Source organism: Triticum urartu, chromosome 1 (genome assembly GCF_003073215.2).
Source record: "Triticum urartu cultivar G1812 chromosome 1, Tu2.1, whole genome shotgun sequence".
Taxonomy (NCBI): Eukaryota; Viridiplantae; Streptophyta; class Magnoliopsida; order Poales; family Poaceae; genus Triticum; species Triticum urartu.
This window is the reverse complement of record NC_053022.1, coordinates 576004717-576022968: the sequence shown is the minus strand read 5'-3', so window position 1 is coordinate 576022968 and position 18252 is coordinate 576004717.

Sequence of the window (18252 nt, the reverse complement as noted above, 5' to 3'; positions counted from 1 at the left end):
TCTCCTTTCTCACACTTCCAAACGTGTCACGGCTCCACCTTCCCAGGTCGCTTGCAAGGTTCTATAGCTTCTGACGCAGCTCATCCACTGTCGAGCATGGCGGGCTTGCACCCCATCCCTGATTTATTACATCTCGAAAACTGTCATGTCTCTCCCACATTGTTTCATATCTAAAAGGACGATTGACTCGATCGTTGGTCCCGGCATCCAGATTTAGCAGCAAAGGAGAGTGATCCGAAGTGACTCCCGTCAAGTGTGTTACCGATGCCAAGGGAAACATTGACAGCCAATCAGAATTCACAAGAGCTTGGTCAAGTCTACATCGTGTGTAAGTTCCTCCCGTTACTTTCTTCTCGAAGGTCCAAAAATTACCTTTATAGCCTAAGTCGAGCAGCATGCAAACATCTAAAACATCACGAAAAGCCTGGATTTGAGCATTACTCCGCTGTCCAATCCCAGTATGTTCATCTGGACGTAACACTTCGTTGAAATCACCCAAACAGAGCCAAGGAAGGGTGCTCAAAGTACTGACGTTTTTCAAAGTTGTCCAGGTTTGATGCCTCAAGTGTGTTTGCGCCTCCCCGTATACACATGTCATCCGCCACTTCTCTTTGTCTGGTTCCTCGACGGATACATCAAGATGATAATCAGAATAACCAAGGATTTCAACATTTATTAAATTGCTCCAAAACAAACCTATTCCTCCACTTCTTCCTCTACTGCTTACAGCATAAGCGCTATCAAAACCCAACGAGCCAGCTAATGCTTCTACCCTACCACTTTCCAACTGCGTTTCGACAATGCATAAGAGGGTAGGGGCAAATTGCCTCGCGAAACCACGAAGCTCTCGAACTGTCGCGGCTTTGCCCGCGCCGCGACAGTTCCAACAGAAAATATTCATTGGGCTCGGCGGCGCCCCTCGAAGGAGCCCGCCAATGAAGAGACGATCCTGCCAAGATCGGCACTGTTTTCCAAAACATCCTCCCCTGCATCTGTACTCATCTTGGTCCTCTTTTGGTCCTGTTTACTGCTCGGACTAGCTGGAACCGTTGAGGGAGCTGGAAGCAAGAGCATCGCTCCCTGGCTTGTGTCGCTCGTTGCATTGTTCCCCAGCTGTATCACAAGTTGCGTTTGGGCCGACGCCCTCTTCCTGTTAGTATCTGCATCATCCATAATCGTATCTGACGCACTGCCAAAACCCTGTTTCCCGTCGCCGCCCTTGTCATGATCATGGCGCGGCTCGGTTGCACGACCAGCACGACCTCCTCTCCGGCCGCCTCTACCGCCTCGACCACCTCCCGGCCCCTGTCCGGTTATGAGAACCCAAGAAGCACACAAATCTTTAAAGACCAAGGATGACGGAGGATGGATTCCATTGCCATGTTCTTTAAACTGATGTCAAGCATACCACAAACCGCACACCAATCCGGAAGTTTCTCATATTTTAGCCTATATATTTGGCGCTTCCCATCCCTTATCATCGACACAGCATTCTTCAGTGACTTGTTGACATTGATCCTGATCCATACACGATGGAAATTGCCCGTGAAATCTTGTGACTGTGGCTCGGCATATAGGACTTCTTCGACTTTTGCTGCTAAAGATGGCACAAGATGAGCGTATAAGGGTGGTACATCATGGATCTGCAGCCAAATCTCAATTGTATCCAGCAAAACCGTTGATGGTTTAGCCAATCCATCATACGGTTTGATAATAACAGCGTCCCCTCGAAAGTGCCATGGACCATCACGTGTGACTCTCTCCCAATCACCCAAGCAAGAGAACTGCACCGTGTATAGATTATCTTCCAAAGGCTTGAACTGCACCTCCTGAGCAAGATCCCAAGCAGCCCTCATGTTTTTGAAAAACCAATATTGGCTATAGGTCTTTGGCGAGTGAACCCTAGCGAGAGCAATCCACCGCGCTGCCTCTACCGGGGCCTCTTTTTCATCAAACACCACGTCATCTAGATCCTCCTCCCGAAGACCTAGTTCCTTCATCAGTGCCGTCACATCATCCGGATCTGTAGGTCCTGACCGCGACCCCGATGCTCCGTCTGACGCCATTACTGCTCGAACCCTAACCCGATCAACAATGAAACCGGGCCTCTGCAGGAACCCTAGGCACCTCCCACTCCCCCGCCCCACCAAGGACCGAAGAGACCAGCTCTCGATCGTCAGAAGAGGGCCAGGGAGGAGTACGGGGGCAGGGAAGGCAAAATCTCAACAGCGGCGATCCAAATCGCCCCGAGAGGAAGAAACCCTAGCGGCGGCAGGGAAAAAACATGCCTTCCGTCCCTGTAAACATTGTGACGAATTAATAAAGCCTCGTGACGTTGCCTCAAAAAAAAGCAGTGTAGGGAACACCGGCTCCTACCACTACAACGAATAACTAGTGTTGATTAGGAAGCGGGAAACTTCAATAAGGACATAGTACATAGCGAGATTAGAAGACATTCTTGATATTTTCTGAAACCATCTTTGCAAATTATAAATAATTTTGAATGCCGAATATTTTTGAAAACACAAACAATTTTAAAATTACAAAAGGTGTTTTTCAAATGTGAATAAACTTTGTAATTCCGATCATTTTTTGAAAAATATGAACACATTTTGGTATTCGAACAATTTCTTCAAGAACAAATTTTCTTGTTGTTTTTTTTGTTAGTCACACATGAAAAGTAACGCGCTCATTATGTCGCTGCTCAGACAAAAAAAGGTCGGACTCCAAACTATGAGTCGAGAGTTGACTTACAATTGAGACAAAAAGTAATGATGGAGTTGCGAGTTGATGATGAACTTGCAACTGAGACAAAAACAAGGTCGGTCTTTAGTTGTGGGCTGTGGGTGGGATTGCAATTGGGACAAAAAAAGGTCGGGCCCCAATTGCGAGTCGAGTGTGGACTTGCAACTGAAAAAAGAAAAATTGGGCCCCAGTTGCGAGTCGATAATGGACTTGCAACCGGGACAAAAAGAGGTCGAGACCCAGTTGCGAGTCAAGGATGGACTTGCAACTGGAGCAAAAAAAGATCGCGCCTCAGTTGCAAGTCAAGGGTGGAATTGCAACTAGGACAAACAGTTGGGCCCAGTTGCGAGTTGAGGGTGGACTTGCAACTGGGACAAAAAAGGGCGGGGCCAAGCTGCGAGTAAAGGGTGGACTTGCGACTGGGACAAAAAAAGATCGCACCCCAGTTACAAGTCGAGGGTGAACTTGCAACTAAGAAAAAACATGTTGGGCTCAGTTGTGAGTCAAGGGTGGACATGCAACTAGGACACAAAATGTTAGCCTCAGTTGCGAGTCGATGATGGGCTTGCAACTGGGACAAAATAAAAGGGCGGAGCCCAGCTGCGAGTCAAGGGTGGACTTGCAAGTGAGACAAAAAATATCGCGCCCCAGTTGCGAGTGGAGGGTGGACTTGCAATTAGGATAAAAAAATGTTGGGCTCAGTTGGGAGTCGCGGGTGAACTTGCAACCGAGAAAAAAAAGTTCAGGCCCCAGTTGCGAGTCAATGGGTGGACTTGCAACTAGTACAAAAAAAATTGAGGCTAAGTTGCGAGTCGACGGTGAACTTGCAACTAACACAAAAAAAAAATTTGGGCCGTAGTTGCGAGTCGATGATGAACTTGCAAAAAAAATGTCGAAGCTCAGTCGCAAGTCAAGTGTAGGATCACAACTGTGACAAAAGAAGGTCGGACCCTAGTTGCATGTTAAATATAGACTTGCAACTCGAATAAAGAAAAAAGCAACCCCCTCTATTGGGTGGTGGACACTCAACAAACAACAATGGAAAAAAATCTTGAATTTCAAAAAATAAAAAATAAAAAAGAGAAAATAAAAACATGAATTTTAAAAGTTTACAAATTTGAAACAAATAAATGAAAAAAAAGAAGCAAAAAAGAAAATAAAAACAATTGTGACTGCAGCCCACGCCTGAGGGATCAAGGGCCGTGAAAAAATAAAACATAGGAAATGTATACACAATGTATCTATACACAAAGATAGAGATGCGGAGAAAAAAAAAGTAAAAGGCAAAGGCACTCACAAGTGCAGCTGCTGCAGCGAACAATACTAGTCAAACTAACAGACAAAAGGTGAAAACGACAAAATGGCCCAGGCACATGGCTGCAGGAAACGCTCATTGTCCGATACGAATCTCATGTCAACCGCGCCGCTGCGCGAGCGCACGTTACAAAAACACGAATCTTGAACAATGTATCCTACGGTTTATAACTTACATGTGAGATAACTATTTCATATCTAGATGTGAAATAGCAAATATGTTAATAAAATGGCCGCATGCATTGTCCAGATGCAGAGGCCGGGGGTCCTCCTCCTTTTCTAAAAAAATAGTTGTGCGATACTAGTTGATCTCACTGGAGAGCAGTAAGTTACAGCCCCACCGGTAAACCGCCTTCTTTTAGCAGATGATTGTCTCCTAATGTTCAAGGCGAATGTAGTTGGAGCTATGGAGATATAATTCAGAAGTACTATGCTGGCATCTGGCAAAGGGTAAATCTTATGGAAATGACCCATGCGTCGTTAGAGAAACAATACGACGCAAATTGCCGATTTTAAACTGGTATTGTGCTATTTCCTACTACATATCTTAGTCCCTGTTACCTATGTCGGCTCTCCCCATCGTAGAACCTATTTATCATTATATCTAGAACATGCCCGACCCATTTCTTACAAGTACGATAAACCATTAATAAGGGAAACTTAGCAGCTTATAAACCGAACGACATCTTCTTGTTTCAGATTTATCAGTCTGTCAATATTCCAAAAGGCAACATAGTTGGTAGCTCTTGCAATACTATATAATGGCTTGGCAGTATATGGATACACAGCAGCACTTTCTCCTTACCCATTGCACTGCAAATGATGTGGTGGGCTCGCAGTTGTCTTGGGAAACATGGTTAAGTTTTGAATCAGAGAACAATGGCCATGTTTAGAACATATCACAACATACAGTGAGCTAGTACAAAATACCCCTATATTTGTTTGATACGAGAAATAATAAAAGTAACATGATTATTATATCATTATATCTCTATGCGCCAGAAGAAATAAAATATTATGGGCGTGCCAGTGTACTAAATACACAAATAAATATAGGTGAACATGCACTTTATTAATCTCTCACCAGAAAAAAATTACAATATTTATTTGCATATGCGCTTCGTGACCTACTAGCGCGGCGAGCCTGACTATTGCGATGTGTGGTCTCCTGGTTTTCGGGACCTCGGAAGGCTTCCAGTTAATTACTCCCGTGGGTTACTATGCGAGATACCCCTGATTAAGCTGTGGGGTCGTTTCATTGACTTCGCTTCGTGTTCTCCATGCATGATGGTGGTGTTAGTGTGTGTGGCCAGCGACAGAGCCCATTTCCTCGTTGGTACACGCGCAACTGAAGACGTGACTTTTGTGCTAGCCACGCCTGGACTCGCTGTCACGTCTCATCAGTCATAGCGGCGTTGATATAGTTTGAGTTGAAGTAGCATGGGTCCTGCTTAGTTTGGACTTCTCGACGACCTAGCGGCCTCGTTGGGGTATGCAAGGCTACACCTCATGGGTGTATATTTTTGGTGGAACCGCATCAGTGTAAAACCAACGCACGCTCACATCCCATGGGCGGTGTGGTTGGTGCCTCATCTCGGCAAGACGCTGAGTATACGGCGCTCCAACTAGACAAGGACATTACCTCACGTGTGTCCGTAGAAAGGTGGTGTCTTAGAGGCCGTGTCACCTCGGGTGCTGCCCCAAAGAGGCGACCTGTACGCTGGCGACGCCATGAACCTATACGTCAAGATCTGTATGCCAAGGAGTTGTCCCTTCTTGCTATTTGTTTCTTGTACTTTGAGCTTTAGAACCATGGAAGTTATCACTTTTTCTATTATAAATAACTTGACGTGGAAAATTTATTTTTTCGAGGGAAACAAGGTCGCATTGGTGGTTGGTTGTCATAATGTAGTCACTGGCTATACAAGATGTTTCCAGGTTGTGTCGTAAATATATTGGATTATGGTCACTGACTTTGCAAGATGATTGTTTATACGTTCCTAAATTATCTTTCTCTTTGATGGTGGCAGGGAAACATTGCCGTTAGTTTTTTACATACATATAATGCATAGATTTTCCAGAAAAGAAAGAAGTGGTTCTATAACCTGATTTTGCTTGTTGTTTACTTGCAGTTAGCTTTGCAAATCCCAATTTCTCATGTAGTGTAAATCAGTGTCAAATCATCACATGAAACCGATGTTTCTCCATGGCCAGCTTGCTAATTTGTAATGCAATGGCATTATCTGCTGGTAAACCACTGCAACGAGCTTCATATTCAGTTTCTTGTTAGCTGCTTGTGCCATGTCTGCTAGTAGAGAATAAATTTCTCAACTCTGAATAAATAGCCCCCCCAGCCCCCGCGTCGCTCTGCTTGGGGCGACTCGGGAGGCGACGAAACCCTAGCCGCCAGTCCTCCCACCCCTCCTCCTTCCCCCTCGCCGCCGCCTAAGGAGGCCTCCGGCGAGCTCCGCGTGGCCACCAAGGACGGCGGCGGCGAGGATCGGGCTGCTCCCGCGCCGAGGGCTTCGGGCGCCAAGGCGGCGGCCTCAGGTGGTGAGGCGGCACCGTCTTCTACAGCGAGCGGCGTCGCAGGTGTTGCCCCCGTGTCTCCTCGGCCGCGTGGGCGGTGAGGGACGCCGGGAGTTGTCGCCGGTCGGAGCGGGTGGTGCGTCCTCCTGGCTCACGTCCAGATCTGAAGGCGGCCTCCCCCCCCACCCCGCAGCGCTGCTTCATGCCGGATCTGGTCGTCGGAGGCCTTGGGTCGCGGGCGCCGGTGAAGGTGGACTGCCAGGAGTCGCGAACATGGGCCGGGCTTGTTCTTTGGCCACGGCGGCGGCGACACCGGCCGGTGCCGTTCCCCTCCACGGGGGCATCATCGAGGTTCGGTTCCTCTCCCTCCCGCCTCTTTCCCGGGAGAAATCCAATTGTCTTGCATAGACTGGATGGCAACGGTGCGGCGTGTGTCGCCTCCTTCTTGAAAGTGCCGTCTTGGGCAAGGTGAGAGCGTGAAGTGGGGCATCGTGGTGGCTGCGTCTTCGACGAGGGAGATGGAACATGGTGCTTTGTTTCTGAATTAGTGCAGCTCGGCATTCCTTGATTTGTTCGGTTGCCGGTCAGTTTCTGCTTGATTGGCGTCATTGCCTTGGGCAAGGAGGGGATAGGGGTCCTCACTAGCAACTGCTCGATGCTGTAACACGAACATGGCTGATTTCTGCAGGCCTGAGCTAATTCCAATTATGGTGCTCCATCTCTTTTCGATGTATGTTTGTTCAGTGATAGCTCCCTTGTGCAGTTTTCCTCTTCGTGCTTGTATCAGAGAGTCGGTGTGGATACCCTCGGTTTCCTTCGTGCAGCGACAGGTCGGGCTGAGTATCTCCCTTGGTGGCCGGAACTGTGTCCGTTCTTTGCTCTAGGTGAGCAATTCCATCTTCTGGCGGTCCGGCGCCTTTCGAGCCAAGGCGAGGGGCAGCGGTCCCCTCCGGATGTGGAGAACAGTGGCACGATTTCGGTATCCACCTTCCTGGGTAGATGAGGGCGCGGTCCTTTGTCGTTGGGCACTGGTGCCGTCTGATGTTCCTCTCTGTTCGCTCTTCTGGGACAAGTTCACTCAGAGGACTCCGTCGACAACAAGCTAGAGCTTATTTATGATTCTTGTGTAGGGCTTGTAGTCTTTGGTGCTTGTAAGCTGCTGGGCAACACTTTGTATCGGCCGTAGCTTTTTCTTTTTGTTCCGTGTTGGTTGTATTGGTGTCCTTGTGTAATCCTTGGCCGGTTGATAGATTTGTTAATTCAAAGCCGGGCTTTTCTTGAGCCTTCGTTCCAAACAAAAGTTTTTTCATTCTTGAGAGGTACGGCTGATGGTGATGCTGCTGTTTTGCCGGGGACGCGCGGTAGGTGGGCAGTCCAGCAAAGCTAAGGTTGCACTCGGTGACCGCCGTCGATAAGAAACTCAACCAGGCTTGATTCGGAGCGAGCCAACAAATGAACCAATGATTCTTGGCTGAAATATACTTCCTCCGTTCCTAAATATTTGTTTTTTTAAAGGTTTCAAATAAAGTATGACATACAGATGTACGTAGACATATTTTAGAGCATAGGTTCACTCGTTTTGCTCCGTATGTAGTAACTTTTTGAAATTTTTAGAAAGACAAATATTTAGGAATGGAGGGAGTAGAAAGTAAACTGGTTGTGTGTTTTCACTTACCCAGGCTTGAGTAGTTACTGGTTGTGTTGAAAAACAAAAGAAGCAATATATAAATTGTGTTGTACTTACTAGACTTTACAAGTGATTTTGGTTGAATTTGGTCCTGCCTGTGCTGTGCAGGGCAGGACGGATGGATTATCAATCATACTACCACACATGAAAAGTATACTAACTAGTACTCGTAGTAATTAAATTAACCTAGTACACGCCAAGCTTGAGTAGTTACTGGTTGTGTTACTGGCTTGAGTAGTTACTGGTTGAGCTGACGTACGGCTTCTGCTACGGTAGATCAATCGAGCTCTCTGCCTCTCTGTCAGCTTGCTTAGCTTTGCACGTACAGCGTACGTGGTGATTTGATCAAGCGATCTAAAACCACCGTGGGCTTATACTAAACGTTGTTTTTATCGATAAATTGGAATGCAAGGCTTTTGTTCTCAGAAAAAATATAGAGAAAAGTATATTTTTCGTTCCTTAACTTTTGGCAGAGTCTAGATTTGGTCCCTTAACTTTGAAACCGGACAACTTGCACCTTCAACTACTAAAACAGGACAAAACCGGTCAAAACCGGGGTGAGTGAGCACCAAAAGATTCAAGGATTTGTAATATATACACATGTTTAAGTCAGCACTGGTCAAAACCGGGGTGAGTCAACACCAAAACCGTTCAAAGCCGAGACCAGGGATGAACCTTGTCCGGTTTCACTAGTTGGGGGTGCAAATTGTCATGTTTCGAAGTTGACGGACCAGATCTGGACTCCGTCAAAAGTTAAAGGACGAAAAGTATACTTTTCTCAAAAAAATATGATGCAATTCTTTTCTATAGAAAACCGATAAGAGGAATCAATGCTCAAGATCGTTTGGAGTCAAATTAGGAATAAATTTGCACTAAAAGTTGCATATTTTACGAGGCGAGACATAAATATTTTTTGCAGCAGAAGAAGCTGCGTAATTCATCAATATATCTAAACAAGGTTTACATCCAGAATACTAACCTCATCGCGATCTAATCCATCTTATACCGAAAAGCTCCACAACTAATAAAAGGAAAAGATAATTCAACACCGAAATAGCTTGTGCCTATCAATATCCACTACTAGTATGGGCTAATATAATCGATGTAACCCATGTTATACAAGTTTATATAGGCGATGCATGCAAGCATAGCTTAGCTTCTCCTCATGTCAGTCCACCACCTGAACATTACATCTTTCTCTTTCTGAATCTGCTCCCACGACGGCTTCGTGTCCTGGTCGAGGCCCTCGTCCATGCGGCGAAGGTACTGGTGCTTGAACTTCGCGGGGTTGCCGGCGAAGCACTCGCGCAGGGCCGCCGTGGCCTTGACGCACGCCTCCACGTCCACCACGCGCTCGCCGAAGCCTCGCTCAATATCGCGTTTGGAGGTTTCGGGACTGTAGTGGCCGCGGCACTCGTCCATCGCCTTCTCGAAGTCGTCAAAGCACCCGCCGTTGGTCACACGATGCATGACGAGCCTCTCGTCGCACCTGGCCCCAGCCTTTTTTGCTTCGCTTGCTGCAATGACCGCTTCCATGTGTGTAAGGAACCCCATGGCGTTAGCTAGGGTTAACAACGAAATCAATCGATGTTGGAACTTGCCCGACGAACACGCGACACAAAAAACTTGTGTAGCCGAGGGTCCTTGTTGTGCCCTTTGTTTTTCTTTATATCCCTTTTCTCCTTTTCCTTGCCGGTACTATCTCACGCAGCCCTGATGCATATATATAAATATACATCGGCAGCCGACCCTTGGGCCTCTCCTAGAACTACACGGACACAACATGTATTCCAAGCCGGACTCGATTTAAACACACGGCGTGCAAATACATGTATTCCAAGAAAGAAGTGCGGTCCTTGAACTGTAGCGGTAGCTGTAGTACATCAACTACTCCCTCAATCTTGAGAGACTACGGACATGATTGGCTATTTTGGTTGCTTGTTACTCCAAGAACAAGTGCATCATCAATCAAACTAGATGCTGTCTAATTGGACAAATTATGTACTCCCTTCATTTTTGTAAGACCTTTTAGACAGCTGAAATTGAACTATTTTAGGTATTATCTTAAATGTCTAAAAAGTTTTACAAAAGTGAACGGGGGAGTAGTAGTTATTATTTTAATTTTTTACATAAAAATGCATAGATTTTTCAGAACAGAAAGGAGTGGTTCTATAAGAGCAACTCTAGCAGACCTCTTATATCGCCGCGACCAGCAAAATAACTGTAAACTTTTGGCGGGAAAAATGACCCGAACACAACCCTTATATGCGTCCGACCCTTAAGGGCCCGTTTGGGATGGAGGATTTTTGCAGGAAAATTACACGAACCGAAAACAAAGGAAAGTTTACCAGAACTAGCGTTCGGTACAAGGGAATGGAGCACTGAAATTCCGACGGAAAGTTTCTGTTGCCTCTACTTTCATGGGAAAAAACATCCATGGCGAGCTCTTTTTTTGGGCGGAAGTCCGATGCGAAACGTAGGAAACATCAGCTCAGACCATGGTCTTGCCTCTATACCTCGTGAAAGCGGTTGGCGGGAGGGACATTTCATCGCGCGTGCTCCCCACTTCCACGCCCGCCACCACCGCCACCGCCCCGCCGCCTATGATTCTGGCTATTTTCGCCTGCTGAATCGCGCGCGCCGCCGGGCCGCAGTACGCCCGGGTCCACTCGCCGACGCCCCGGATCCGCCGAACCGAGCCTATCCGCCCCGGATCGACCGCCGCCCGCCCCGGATCCGCCGAGCTGCCGCCGGTCGTCGCCGCCTGCCCCGGATCCGCCGAGCCGCCCCGGTCGCCGGCACTCCCGTGAGCCCCTTTTCTGTCCCTTGTAGCTCCACCTCTCGTCAAACTCTGGTGATGCGAACTCGGATGTGTTTGTTTTGTAAATGGATTTGAGCCCTGCCCAACAATTTTTGCTCGAGGAACGTCGTCGTCCAATGGCAAGCAGCTAGTGGCAAGTTCCGCCCGCCGCCGCCGCAGCCCGCTCGGGCCCGGGGCAGGCCCTCCCGGCCCAGCCGCCCCGCGAGCCGCCCGCCGCCTTCTCCTTCCTCCCGCGCCGCTCATCGCCTCCCCGCCGCCACCGCGCCCGAACCGCGCCGCCACCGCAACGCCGGCCGGATCCCGCCGACTCCGCCGCCTCTTCCTCACCACCCGGAGCCGCTCGCCGCCGCCAAGGTAGCTCCGGCCGGCCCCAGCTCCGGCCACCGCGGGCCCCTGCGCCGTCGCCCCGGTCACCGGCGACCGCGCCCTCGCCGGCCACCGTCCTCGTCCCCGCCATGAACAGTGCATCGCCGCCGCCGCTACAGTGACCGTGAGGATCCAGATCTGGATCGGGGTGAATAGTAACCCTAGGTCATTTTTTTTCTTTTGTCCCAGAGATTGCAGATCCATGTGCCCTTCTTCACAGCCCCGTAACTTTGCATCCGTAGCTTCGATTCATGCATATAGCATATCAAAATGTTCGTCTCAGAGAGTACATCATTTCATTCCATTGCATCATTTTCATTTGAGTTCATCTTGATGCCAGAAATGCTGTTAGAAGAGGGCTACTTGAGTTAATTGTCAGATCTGCTACTCCATCTTAGACATTTGTCATTTTTGCCATGATTAATGTGTGATTGATATGCCCATGAGTTCTACATATGTTTTGTTAAGGATTTTGTCATCTTTCCAGAGGTGCAACCCATGTATTTTTATGATGTGTGTGGTGCCTAGTGCAAGCTTGCAAAGTGGTGCACCCGGTAACTCTGTTTTCAGGAACTTAGTAATTTCACCAAGTTCTAGGATTATTTAGTTCATGATGCCATATGTTCATGTTGTTTCCTAGTGATCCGTGCCTCTTTTGAGGATGATCAGTAAAGGAGTTTTGTTAATCTTGTAGTGCTCTATCCATCCATGTCTTTGTTTGCAATTATGGAGCACCCTAGCTTGAGTCAATCGAGCTCTACTTTTGCTTCGTGGTGAATCTGGGCAGATTGTCAACTTGTTTGCAATTTTGCCGGTGTTGTTGTAGTTGACCCGTGCATGCTATGCCATTGTTCTTGCCATATATAGCTTGCATTTTGTGCCTTCTTAATGGATGTATGCTTGTCTTGCCATGACTTGCACCGTAGTGAGTGCATCGAGCTCGTAAACATGCCTACTTGAGTTATGTTTCAGCATGTGTCAGTTTTCACTAAGTCTGAAAACTGATTATGTTTTTGCTATGTTCATGTGCTTGTTAGTATTTTCTCCGATCCCTTTTGGCTCAAGGTCACTAAGGGACTTTTGTTAAGCTATTTGAGTAGCTTGATGCCATGTTTTACTTTGTCATGTTCAGGTCCTGTAGCATGTTGTTTTGTTGCTCCGAAGAGGGCTATATGATCTGAAATTTCAGACAAGTGTTAATTTCACTAATTCTGAGATCTGTTTTCCATTTGCGTTTTTGCCATGCTTGTTTCAACCTGTTAATGGATGAATTGGCCGTAGCTCAGTGCTAGACTTTTGTTAAGCATCTTGAATGCTTCCCTGCCATGTATTTTGATGCCATGTTTGAGTGCTGTAGCATGTTCATTTTGTTGCATTTAGATGCCTACTTGCTGTAAATCGCAGACCGGTGTCATATTTGAATCGCTTGCCATTTCCAAACCGTAACTCCGATTCCGGCGTTCTTTATATCGTTTTCAAGCGATTTCATCACATATTTCCAGTGACACACTTGGTTTTCCAAGTTGAGTCCAGGTTCATGCATTTCCTGTCATATCTTGCATTTTGCATCCCACATCGCATTCCGCATGGCATATCATCGTTGCATCATATTGATTGATCATTGCACGTGGTTGATTGTGTCCTTGTTGCTTGTCTGTCTTGTTTGGGTAGAGCCGGGAGACGAGTTCGCTAACGAGGAGCCTGTTGAGTTTGCTTTTGAGGATCCAGTCTACTCTGACAGCTTTGCAGGCAAGATGATCATACCCTCGAAATCACTACTATCTTTGCTATGCTAGTTTGCTCGCTCTTTTGCTATGCCAATGCTACGATGCCTACCTTTTGCTTGTCAGCCTCCCAAATTGCCATGTCAAACCTCTAACCCACCATGTCCTAGCAAACCGTTGATTGGCTATGTTCCCTCTTTGCTCAGCCCCTCTTATAGCGTTGCTAGTTGCAGGTGAAGATTGGAGGCCGTTCCTTGTTGGAACAGTTATTTACTTGTTGGGATATCATTATACTACCATGTTATCTTAATGCATCTATATACTTGGTAAAGGGTGGAAGGCTCGGCCTCTCGCCTAGTGTTTTGTTCCACTCTTGCCGCCCTAGCTTCCGTCATATCGGTGTTATGTTCCCGGATTTTGCGTTCCTTACGCGGTTGGGTTATAATGGGAACCCCTTGACAGTCCGCCTTGAATAAAACTCCTCCAGCAATGCCCAACCTTGGTTTTACCATTTGCCACCTAGCCCCTTTTTCCCTTGGGTTTCGCGGACTCAAGGGTCATCTTATTTTAAACCCCCCCGGGCCAGTGCTCCTCTGAGTGTTGGTCCAACCTAGAGCACCGTGCGGGGCCGTCCCGTTGCAACTTGGGTTACGTTGGCTCCCGTACGCTTAGCTTATCCGGTGTGCCCTGAGAACGAGATATGTGCAGCTCCTATCGGGATTTGTCGGCACAGCGGGTGGTGTTGTTGGACTTGTTTTACCATTGTCGGAGTTGTCTTGAAGAACCGAGATACCGAGTCTAATCGGAACGTCTTGGGAGGAGGTCTATTCCTTCGTTGACCGTGAGAGCTTGTCATGGGCTAAGTTGGGACTCCCCTGCAGGGTTTGAACTTTCAAAAGCCGTGCCCGCGGTTATGGGCAGATGGGAATTTGTTAATGTCCGGTTGTAGATAACTTGAACCTTAATTTAATTAAAATGAATCAACCGTGTGTGTTACCGTGATGGCCTCTTCTCGGCGGAGTCCGGGAAGTGGACACGGTGTTGGAGTAATGTTTGCGCAGGTTGCTCTCTAGTTTCTCGCTCGCGCTTTGCCTCCTCTTCTCGCTCTCTTTTGCGAATAAGTTAGCCACCATATATGCTAGTCGCTTGCTGCAGCTCCACATATATTTACCTTACCCTACCTATAAGCTTAAATAGTCTTGATCGCGAGGGTGCGAGATTGCTGAGTCCCTGTGGCTCACAGATTACTATTACACCAGATGCAGGTCTAGGTGATTCCGCTCCAGGTGACGCGTACGAGCTCAAGTGGGAGTTCGACAAGGTCTCTCAGCGATGCTATGTTTCTTTTCCTGATGATCAATAGTGGTGCCCAGTTGGGGGTGCCCCCCACCATGTCGCTTGTTGGGTTATCTTTCATTTTGGCGCCGTAGTCGGGCCATGAGTGTTTGGATGATGTATGTTATTTATGTACTTGATTGACGTGGCGAGTGTAAGCCAACTATGTTATCCCTTTTCATTATCTATATTACATGGGATGTTTGTGATGATTACCTGACTTGCGACATATGCCTTCAATGCGATTATGCCTCTAAGTCGTGCCTCGACACGTGGGAGATATAGTCGCATCGAGGGTGTTACAAGTTGGTATCAGAGCCTTCGCCGACCTTAGGAGCCCCATTGCTTGATCGTTTTTAGCAGCCGAGTTGTGTCTAGAAAAATGTTTTGAGTCATTTAGGAATTATATATCGGATAGTTTAGGAATTCTTTTTACTTCCCAGTCTCCTCATCGCTCTGGTAAGGCATCCTAACGTAGAGTTTTGACTCTTCTCTTCTCAAATTTCACAAAAAAAAATTTAGGATCACGCGGGTATCTTGGAATTGTTCCGATGGTTTTATGATGAGAACATTGTCTTGGTGCCTCCTGTCAGGGGTTTAGTGGAAGTGTCCCGGGGAGTTGAGCTCTGAGGTGTTGTCATCATAATTTTATCGTTGCAATTCTGGAATACTTGAGTTTAGCACGCCGACATCGAAAATGCAGTTCGTTGGTGAGATAACCTCGACGCCACCCAGTACTGGGGCGGGAGTTCGGGAGTATCGCCATAACTTGTATAACGGATGTTTTTCAAAGGTTGAGGTAGATGGTTTCCGAAGCTTTCTTGGTTATGTGTTGAAGGATGAATACAGCTGGATGTAAGATTTGCTAGTTTGGACGAGATATTATGCTTCCCCTGTATCCCCAACACCTGATTGCATAACCGGAAAGGTTCAGGAGTTTCATAGGTGGGAATTCTCGTAGCTCTAGTTCTTCTTCCACGGATATTGGTTTGAGATTGGGATTTCTTACCGATTATTCGTTCTTGAGCCGTACCTTGTTGATTTATTTATCAACCTTCATTCTACGTGGCTTCGCAATTTATGGATATGTGACCATTTCAAGAGGAATGCATTCGTTCATTTTGTTCGGATGTGAATACTTTATGTTGCAATTTTCATTCCGTTGGTTTCAGCTTCATTTATCTGTCTATGTGCTAATGGTGGTCAACCTCTTCAGGATGGCTCCCGCTAAGAGCAACAGTCAGAATTAAAATCAAGATCCACCACCACCTCCACCTCCTCCGAGGAATGGCAAGCTGTGATGGCCGCAACCAATGCAAACGCACAGTTGATCATGCAAATCCTCCAAGAGCGCAATCAAGGCAGTCAAGGGAATCAAGGCAACAACCAGAACCATTTTGCTACACTGAACCAGTTCCTTGCTAATGGGCCAAAGACGTTCAGCAATTGTGTTGAAGCAACCGATGCTGATGATTGGTTTGTGGATCTGTGTAAGCATTTTGAGTGCAGCAACGTTAGGCCTGAAGATTTCGTCAAGTTCGCTTCCTTCCAACTCAAAGATCAAGCTGCAGAATGGTTCCAACAGTTGTAGGATCGAAAGTATGTCTAGAGGGGGGGGGGTGATTAGACTACTTGACCAAATAAAAACTTAACCTTTTCCCAATTTTAGTTCTTGGCAGATTTTAGCTAATTTAGGACAAGTCAAGCAATCATCACACGATTCAAGCAAGCATGCAAAGAGTATATTGGCAGCGGAAAGTAAAGCATGCAACTTGCAAGAATGTAAAGGGAAGGGTTTGGAGAGTTCAAACGCTATTGGAGACACGGATGTTTTTCCCGTGGTTCGGATAGGTGGTGCTATCCTACATCCACGTTGATGGAGACTTCAACCCACGAAGGGTAACGGTTGCGCGAGTCCACACAGGGCTCCACCCAAGGGTAACGGTTGCGCGAGTCCACACAGGGCTCCACCCACGAAGGGTCCACAAAGAAGCAACCACCCACAAAGGGTCCACGAAGAACCAACCTTGTCTATCCCACCATGGCCATCGCCCACATAGGACTTGCCTCACTAGCGGTAGATCTTCATGAAGTAGGCGATCTCCTTGCCCTTACAAACTCCTTGGTTCAACTCCACAATCTTGTCGGAGGCTCCCAAGTGACACCTAGCCAATCTAGGGGACACCACTCTCCAAGAAGTAACAAATGGTGTGTAGGTAATGAACTCCTTGCTCTTGTGCTTCAAATGATAGTCTCCCCAACACTCAAATCTCTCTCATAGGATTTGGATTTGGTGGAAAGAAGACTTGAGTGGAAAGCAACTTGGGAAGGCTAGAGATCAAGATTCATATGGTAGGAATGGAATGTCTTGGTCTCAACACATGAGTAGGTGGTTCTCTCTCGGAACATATGAGTTGGAATGATGTGTGTGTTCTGATGGCTCTCTCCTCGAATGAGAATAAGGTGGAGGGGTATATATAGCCTCCACACAAAATCCAACCGTTACACAGTTTTCCAATCTCGGTGGGACCGAATCAATAAGCTCGGTCGGACCGAAAAAGTAAACCTAATGACCGTTAGTGATTTTCGGTGGGACTGACATGCAACTCGGTAGGACCGATACGGTTAGGGTTTGGGCATAACGTAATCTCGGTGAGACCGATTACACAAACTCGGTGAGACCGAATTTGGTAATTAGCTAACCAGAGAGTTGGTCAGGCAAACTCGGTGGGACCGATTTGCTCTTTCGGTGAGACCGAAAAGTTACAAAGGAGAAACACTGAGTTTACATTGCAATCTCGGTGGGACCGATTCGCTCTTTCGGTGGGACCGAAAAGTTACGAAAGGGAAACAGAGAGTTTGCAACCCCATCTCGGTGAGACCGAGATCCCTATCGGTAGGACCGAATTGCTAGGGTTTGGCAGTGGCTAATGACAAGTGAAACTCGGTGGCGCCGGATAGGAAGAATCGGTAGGACCGAGTTTGGCTTAGGGTTTAGGTCAAATGTGGATATGGGAAAGTAGTTGAGGGTTTTGGAGCATATCACTAAGCACATGAAGCAAGAGGATCATTAAGCAACACCTCATCCCTCCTTAATAGTATTGGCTTTTCCTAAAGACTCAATGTGATCTTGGATCACTAAAATATAAAATGAAGAGTCTTGAGCTTTTGAGATTGAGCCAATCCTTTGTCCTTAGCATTTCGAGGGTTCCACTTTCACATCCATGCCATGTCAATCATTGAGCTTTCCTGAAATAATCATCTTGGAATAGCATTAGCTCAATGAGCTATATGTTGTTATGAATTACCAAAACCACCTAGGGATAGTTGCACTTTCAATCTCCCCCTTTTTGGTAATTGATGACAACATATAGATCAAAGCTTCGACAAATGATAATAAGCATGAAATATATCGTCGCTTTGAGAAGTATGTGATAAGTAAGAGCTCCCCCTAAATTTGTGCATATTTAAAATTTGCTTTGGACTGCAAATGCACAAAGAGTTAGAGTCATGGGTTACTCTTTCATGTCACATACATCTTGGTGGAGCGCTTAAAATGATAAGAATGAAATACATGCACTCATCACCAAGAATAATGAATGATCACATAAGATAGATAATGAATAGCATTAAGCAAGCATTAAGTGTAGCTTATGATCAAACACATGATCATCAATGTCTCACAAATAATGACGTAGTATCTCAAGCACTCAAAAGCAAACAAGTTCGAA